At 44.1% G+C, this 8,240-nt stretch overlaps 1 pseudogene; it reads left to right on the top strand.

Moving 5' to 3' along the window:
• Positions 1–2,906: 2,906 nt before the first annotated feature.
• Positions 2,907–4,656, top strand: LOC109694586 (serine/arginine-rich splicing factor 10 pseudogene; annotated as a pseudogene).
• Positions 4,657–8,240: the final 3,584 nt, after the last annotated feature.

An 8,240-nucleotide genomic window follows, 5' to 3' on the forward strand; every position in this document is an offset into this window, starting at 1 on the left:
GTTCAAACCCCACTACCACTCAAAAACAAACAAACAAAAAAACCAAGCAAAATGACAAAAACATAGAAAATAGCTTCATTTTATTGGTCAGGATCCATTTAATCCTTTTCCTTTTTCACAACAATCCTTTTGGCTAGCTACAGATGAAGGAAGTCAGACTTGGAATGGTGAGGTAGACCTGCAAACGGAGCAGCCCTTGCCCTGCCCCACACCCCCGGTCTGTGCAGAACACTGGTCTGTGTTCACTTTCATCTCACAGTTGCAATGCCCCCGAGATCTCATCATCCTGGGGAAGCCCTGGTGATGTCTCATTTTCCTTCTTGGCAACTTCTCTTCCCCATAAATCTAGACCAAGGCCAGGGTGAGCCTCTCTGTCAGATTCTGTCTCCATTGTGCCTTAATTAGCCCAATGGAGATGAACACCATGATCATCAGGGCTGGAAATCAGACTTGGGAAATCCCTGGTGGTATTCAGGCCATTATGACTCTGCCTGGGTTTGATTCTAGGCTTTTAAGCGCATTAGCGCACTCGGCATTGACTTGACTCCTGCTCCGTGCGGGCTGACTTGACAAATTGCCTCTCGTGTGTGCAGCTCACCTGATGTTGTTGAAGTACTTTGCTGGCATGGGGGAGCCCCTGGGTCATCCTGAGGGACTTGGGGACTGGGCTTGGTTACAGATGGGTAAGCAGAGTCCTGGCTCTAAGTGCCTAGTCGGAGTTCTCCAAATGACTGATGTTTGCAACTTGAACTGATTTTTTTCACATGGCTGGATTTCAATTTCTGATCTGGGAATGTAGGGACTCCATGTTTGAATTATTCAAGTGAAGCAGAAAGGGGCCTGATTTGTTGTTGGACCCGGGCACTGTGCCCATTAGGTCAGGTGTCTGGATTCAGAGGCTGGTGATTTAAAGTAGCCCAGCTCTGTGCTAGTGTAAGGAAAGTGGTTTACCAGAAGCTGCCCAAGTTGGACAGTGGTCTTGTGATTTCATCTTGGGTGAATCCCACTTGATGGGGGGGTGGAGTTTGTAAGAAGATGAAGTGCAGTCCATCCAGCAGTCCACCCATGAAGTCATCCATCTTTTCTTTACATTTTGATTGACTTCCTACTATGTGCTGTTTGGTAGTTGGCAGGACCTGGGAGCGGTGAGTTGGATAGAGCCTAAAGGAATGGAGAACACTAGGCAAAGCTGACTCTCCAAACACGGTTCAGGCAAAAAGAATTCCAATGACAAAAATTGGGGGCAGAGCTTCTGTTCCCCCAAGACGTCAGAGGCACACTAGAAATGGAAGTCAAAGCAAACCCCTTCCATCTTTCAGACCATTGCTTGACTTCCCCACAGTCTCTAGGATTGCCTGATTCTACTCCAAAGAAAGAGGAAGCAGCTGGGTGCAGTGTCTCATACCTGTAATCTTAGCTATTTTGGAGGTGGAGAATGGGAGGATTGTGGTTCAAGGCTAGCCTGGACAAAAAGTTTGTGAAACCCCATCTCAATCAAGATGAGCAATGGTGGTATGTTTGTATCTTCAAGCAAGACACTATCTCAAAAATAACCAGTGCAAAAAGGACTGGAGGAGTGGAGTGGCTCCAGTAGTAGAGAGAACCTGCCTAGCAAGCATAAGGCTCTGACTTCAACCCCTAGTATGGGGGGGGGAAGGAGAAAGAGAGAGAGAGAGGGAGAGAGAGAGAGAGAGAGAGAGAGAGAGAGAACAATTAGTTCCATGAGTGACTACTACCAGGAGCATCTGTGTTTAGAGAAAGAAGATCTAGAAAACATTGTGCCAAGAGTCTAACTGGAGACATAGAGGCCTGTGGTCAGGGAGATATTTTGGGATCTTGTTTGTTTTCCTGGATTTCCAGACTACACTGATCAGTGACTACTTCACCTGCCCTTGCAAGTGGCTCTCCTCGGGGTGACATTTGGAATCTCAGAGTAACAAACTCTGGCTTGTTTTACATTAGCAAGGTGGGCGTTAGTGGCAGGTGGCACCTTTGGTTGGTGGAGAGTGGGTATTTGGCCCTAAGCTAGCCATTGTACATTACCCTCTGGGTGCAATGATTGGTCCATCAATGGAGGAGTGGCCCATGTTGGACCAATCAGAGCCCTTTCCTGGAACACAAAAGCTGCCAGTGGCCATGTTTCCAGGAAGCTAGGCTGAGAGAAGGAAGCCAGGCTGAGAGAAGGAAGCCAACAGTGGGGAGAATCCTGAAAATAAAAGGTGAGACTCCTCCTCTGTGACTCTGGGTCAGATAGAACTGTCTTAGGACTGCCTTAGCAAGAACCACAGTGGGTAGTTCAAACAGAAATTATGTTCTCACGGTCCTCTAAGCTGGAGGTCAGGGAGCAGTGTGGACAGGATTAGTTTCTCCTGAGGCCTGAGATGTTAACAATATTTAAAACCTAAAGTAACTGCTAAAAACAAACACACAACAAAGAGCTGTAGTTAATCGGCCAATAGTTGAAATAAAATGGAACCCTAGAAGAGTAGTGATTACCACAAAAGAAGAAAAGGGTAGTAAAGGATAGGTGAGAGAAATACAAAACAAATAGCAAGGTGACGAGATTTAAACTTAACTATATTGATAATTACATTAAATGTAAATGGTCTAAGTACTCCAATTAAAAATTATCCTTACAGCTGGGCACCAGGGGCTCACAAGTGTAATCCTAGCTACTTGGGAGGCTGAAATCAGGAGGAGCAAAGCTGGAGGCCAGCCTGGGCAAATAGTACTTGAGAACCCATCTGTAAAATAACCAAATCAAAATGGACTGGAAGTGTGGCTCAAACAATAGAGCACCTGCTTTGCAAGTACAAAGCTCTGAGTTCATGGAGAAGCCGCCGCCGGGAGTCGTGGACGGTTTGCTGAGCCCGTTAGTGCCCCTGGCCGAAACTTACGGTGCCGTCATGTCCCGCTACCTGCATCCCCCAACACGTCTCTGTTCGTCAGGACCGTGGCCGACGACACCAGGTCTGAAGATTTACGGCGTGAATTTGGTCATTATGGTCCTATAGTTGATGTGTATGTTCCACTTGATTTCTACACTCGACGTCCAAGAGGATTTGCTTATGTTCAATTTGAGGATGTTCGTGATGCTGAAGATGCTTTACATAATTTGGACAGAAAATGGATTTGTGGACGTCAGATTGAGATACAGTTTGTACAGGGGGATCGAAAAACACCAAACCAAATGAAAGCCAAGGAAGGGAGGAATGTGTATAGCTCTTCACGCTATGATGATTATGACAGATACAGACGTTCTAGAAGCCGAAGTTACGAAAGGAGGCGATCAAGAAGTCGGTCTTTTGATTTCAACTATAGAAGATCTTATAGTCCTAGAAACAGTAGACCGACTGGAAGACCACGGCGTAGCAGAAGCCATTCCGAGAATGATAGGCCAAACTGCAGCTGGAATACCCAGTACAGTTCTGCTTACTACACTTCAAGAAAGATCTGAAAGCGGAAAAAGAACCAAAGAAGGGCAGTTCAAGCGACCAAAGGGTGGGTGGAAGGTGCTGCAGTATGAATACTGTACGGATATTTTGACTCTGGTCTGAAAAGATAAAAGAATTATCGAAAACTACATGGAATAATTGAAGTCCCTTCACGTTTGAAAGCAAGCATTTTAGGACAAATAAAAGGAAATTCAATTTTGTACTTGTGGAAACTAATCCCTAAATATGAACAGGTTTATACTGATTCATGGGTAATATCCATGATAAATTATTGGAAACTAATAGGATATGTGAGTATCAAGGAAGACAGCCATAGTTTCTTTCGGTGCCTCTATTGGTCTGTCTGAAATTGGAGAAGGTATGGTCCAATATAAACTTTCTTGGTTATCTCTTAAAAGTCAGTTCCACTTATGCTATTATTGGCAAGTCTTGCCTTGTTATTCCGGTGCCAGTATTCTCTGCTTAATTGTTTGCTTTTTTGGCATCTGAGTTTATTTGCTCGTATACCACATGCAGTTTACATGAACCACTCTCTTTCCCGGGTAAATTCCAGTTATACTTGACACCCAGTTGAGAGGTCCATCTCTTTTCACCTCTTTCCTAGTCAGTATATTCAGAAAATATTTATTGAGCCCTTACTGTGGGCAAAACATTTCACTGGATAATTGGGGAGAAGAATAGGTGAGTCCATTATTCAGTAAATGTGTATTGAGCACAATCTAGTGAATCGTTATAATGTGGTCTCGTTGTTCTGTTTAGGGTGTAATTTTACACTGCTCATATCCTAATGTAATTATAAAACCCAGTATACTATCAAAGATACTTTATGGTTATTTGCCATCTAAAAGTATTCAGTATTTGTTTGCATCCCATTAATACAAATAATGAAAAAGTTATTTAATCTGTAATAAACTGATTTATTGTGCAGTGACTGTATAATAGAGTTGTATTAAATTGTTAACTCTGCCTCAAGCACGTTAGAAAAGAATCCCCCAAATAAATATTTAACTTTGCATTAGATATAAAGGAGACACCCTGGGTGCTATACTTAGATTATTTTGAGGCAGACAGCTGTTACCCAACTGATTTAGTATATTCTGTAATTGAGAAAATGTTCACCAAATTATACTTCATAGTGATTTACATGTACGTCTTATAGGGGGCATATTCTGTATAGTGAATAAATAACTTTTATAGTGTCAAAAAAAAAAAGTCAAGATCCAACTATATGTTATAGACAGGAAACCAACTTTATTTATTTATTTTTGTTTTTGGTATAGGATCTCACTATGTAGCCCCGACTGGCTTTGAACTTGACATCCTTCTGCTTCAGTCTCCTGTGTGCTGGAATCCAGGTGTACCCCACCATTCTCAGCAAGAAACCAAGTTTAAAAATAACGACTTTTATAGCTTAAAACTAGAAGATTGAAATTACAGCATATGCAAACACTAATTAAGCATTTTAGAATTCTGCTTAGCTAGTACCACAGCAGAGGGAGACCAGCTCCATTTTGTCTTTGAATTTTCCATCCCTCTCAAAGTGACTCAACTTAAAAAAAAAATCAGTTACACCGTGCTACCAAGCTGTGTGCACTGACTTCATGGCCTCTTGCCCGTGCGGAGTCCTGTGTGGGAAAGAACATAGAATATTGCAAAATAAGTAGTGATCCCTGTCCTCAACTGATAAGCCCATTCCCAAACCCCAGGTCCCTTCCAGTAACCCTAGCACAAATATCACTGCTGTCTCTTCTGGTTGTCTTTTCTTCCCAGCAGCACCACCACCCATGCTGGGGCCATTCTGCCCTTAAAAAGCAAGGCTGGTACCTCTTGGCTCAGGAATTCCAGAGGCCATAGCAAGACCTGGCACCACAACTCCACTCTCCCAGACAGCCACGCCTTTCAACTGGGATGGAGGGATGGAGGAGCCAGTAAACCACATTGGTCTCACCAGTGGCTTCGAGGCTGGTCTGGTTGTGCTCTCCTGGCATCTCTCTCTCAGACCCTGAAGAAATCCACACATCTGTTGGTGATTAGGAGGAGCAAGGCAGTGGTCTAATCCCCTCTCAGCCAAGAGCACACATGCTCCATCCTTAGGACTGTCCAGCAAATTCCTTTTTATGTTGTAATTGTTCTTACTGAAGCAATAGATGCATCATTTTAACAGCCAAAGGCTAGCACGTGGCTTGTGGGAGAGCAAGTGGTTCTCAACTCACTTCCCTGAATCTCAACGTCGGCTCCCATCTCCTCTGCTCAGAAGAAATGCTTTAACTCAGCATTTTCTCTCCGTGTAAACCTTGATATTTCTACACAACACGCCTATTCTACTGCTCATGAGTTAAGAAAATTTGAGAACATCCTATGACTGAAATCTTACTGTGTCGTGTGGACCACATGGTACTCCTTTCTCCCTCCATTGGCATGTCACAGTTCTTTTTTGTCAGGTTAACATTTTGTGCTGCTATTATTGTGATCACAAAAATACTGTCCACAATTAGAACGTCTGCTATGATTTGACTTCACTTATGGTACCGTTGTCTTTTTTCTCTTTTTTTTAAAAAAATTATCGTATTTCTGTTGCATTGGGGGCACACTGTGACAGTTACAAAGTTCTTACAACATATCATAGCTAAATTTATGCCCCCTCCCCCCATTCCTGAGATAGTTTGTCTTTTTATTGTTGTGCTGGGTAGGGTGCATTGTGGCATTTACAAAAATTCTTACCACATATCAAATATGTCATACTTGAATTCACCCCCCCACCCATTCTCCTTTTTCTCCCCTCCCTCCATTCCTGGAATAGTTTCATCATGTCTCATTTTTCTATTTACACACGTGTGTACATAATATTCTACCATATGCCATATTCACCCTCCTACATCCTTTCCTTACATCCTTCCATGACACTATTTTAATAATTACCTTATTTTTACAGCAATTAATTGTCACAGATTCAGTCCCAAGTATTCTAAAAGAACACTCCTCTTTTGCAGTCAATCACACCAAGTAACCTATGATTTCCATGGTTTTTGCCTACTTAGGGATGGCCCTCCAAAACAAAGAGTGGGAGGGCAGTCACCCCTCTGTGCTGTCCCCAGGGCTGCTCCCCTCTCAGCCAGGGTTTCTCTGGGTCTGCACAGAGAGAGAAGGTCACTCCCCTGGCCTTGTGGACTGAGCCAGGAGCCCAGGGCCCACCTGCCCCTTGTCCAGATTCATACCAGCCCTGCTTTCACCCTGCACAGTCTAACTTGTCCTCTCCCACCCTCCTCAGGTGCCTGTGCCTGGAAACCTCCCAGTGGAGGTTTCTTTTCACCAGTTCCTGTCTCCTGCAGGTAGTCAGAGCTCAGCTTTCACAGCCCGGCCAAGTCAGCACCATTCACTTAACCACTCCTTTTCCCAACCTGGGCAGAGTGTGAGGACAGTGTTCCCCATTGGTCCCCCTGAAACAGCAGCTCATGGATGTGGCCTTGGGAAGGATTAGGATTTTGGAGCGGACGTCCCTGAGCTGCCCAGGCTTATTGCTGGAGATGGTAGAGGGAGCTTCAGGACTGCTGTGGGGTGGGAAAGGCCATATGGCATCTGGTCTCTAGGTGGGTTACCTAAGCTACATCAGCTATCTTGTGCTGTTGGCACACTTCCTGTATTTTATCATCCTGAAGAGCGCCTGCCTTCTTCCAAGGCAGGGTATACCGTAAGCAACCTCTTCAGTTATCTCAGCCTTGGAGGGGATGGGCCCTAGGAAGAGAAAAAGGAAATCACAGGAAGTTACTTTTTAATTCAAGCTAATAAAGTTGTCTGTATGTTTTTGTATGTGTGGCACCAAGGTTTGAACTCAGGGCCTTCACCCACTTTCTTTAGAAAAGAGTATTTTTGAGATAGGGTCTCTTGAACTGTGCCTGGGCTGGCTTCGAACTGAGATCCTCCTGATCTCTGCCTCCTGAGTAGCTGGGATTACAGGTGTGAGCCACTGGCACCCAGCATGTTAGATGTATTTATCAGTATTTTGTAACCCCTAGTTCTTTTACTTATTTGTTTTTATAGCTTTAAAAGCAAAGTGCACATATACCCAAAAGAATGTGACACAGGTTACTCCAGAGGCACCTGCACACCCATGTTTACTGTGGCACTATTCACAATAGTCAAGTTATGGAAACAGCCAAGATGCCCCAGCACTGACGAATGGATCAAGAAAATGTGGTATCTATACACAATGGAATTTTATGCAGCCATGAAGAAGAACGAAATGTTACCATTCGCTGGTAAATAGATGGAATTGGAGAACGTCATTCTGAGTGAGGTTAGCCTGGCTCAAAAGACCAAAAAATCGTATGTTCTCCCTCATATGTGGACATTAGATCAAGGGCAAACACAACAAGGGGATTGGACTTTGAGCACATGATAAAAGCGAGAGCACACAAGGGAGGGGTGAGGATAGGTAAGACACCTAAAAAACTAGCTAGCATTTGTTGCCCTCAACGCAGAGAAACTAAAGCAACTGAGATACCTTAAAAGCAACTGAGGCCAATAGGAGAAGGGGACCAGGAACTAGAGAAAAGGTGAGATCAAAAAGAATTAACCTAGAAGGTAACACCCACGCACAGGAAATCAATGTGAGTCAATGCCCTGTATAGCTATCCTTATCTCAACCAGCAAAAACCCTTGTTCCTTCCTATTATTGCTTATACTCCCTCTTCAACAAAATTAGAGATAAGGGCAAAATAGTTTCTGCCGGGTAGCGAGGGGTAAGGGAGGGAGCGGGGTGGGGGGAGGGATAAGGAAGGGGGTGGT

This window comes from Castor canadensis, chromosome 19 (genome assembly GCF_047511655.1).
Source record: "Castor canadensis chromosome 19, mCasCan1.hap1v2, whole genome shotgun sequence".
Taxonomy (NCBI): domain Eukaryota; kingdom Metazoa; phylum Chordata; class Mammalia; order Rodentia; family Castoridae; genus Castor; species Castor canadensis.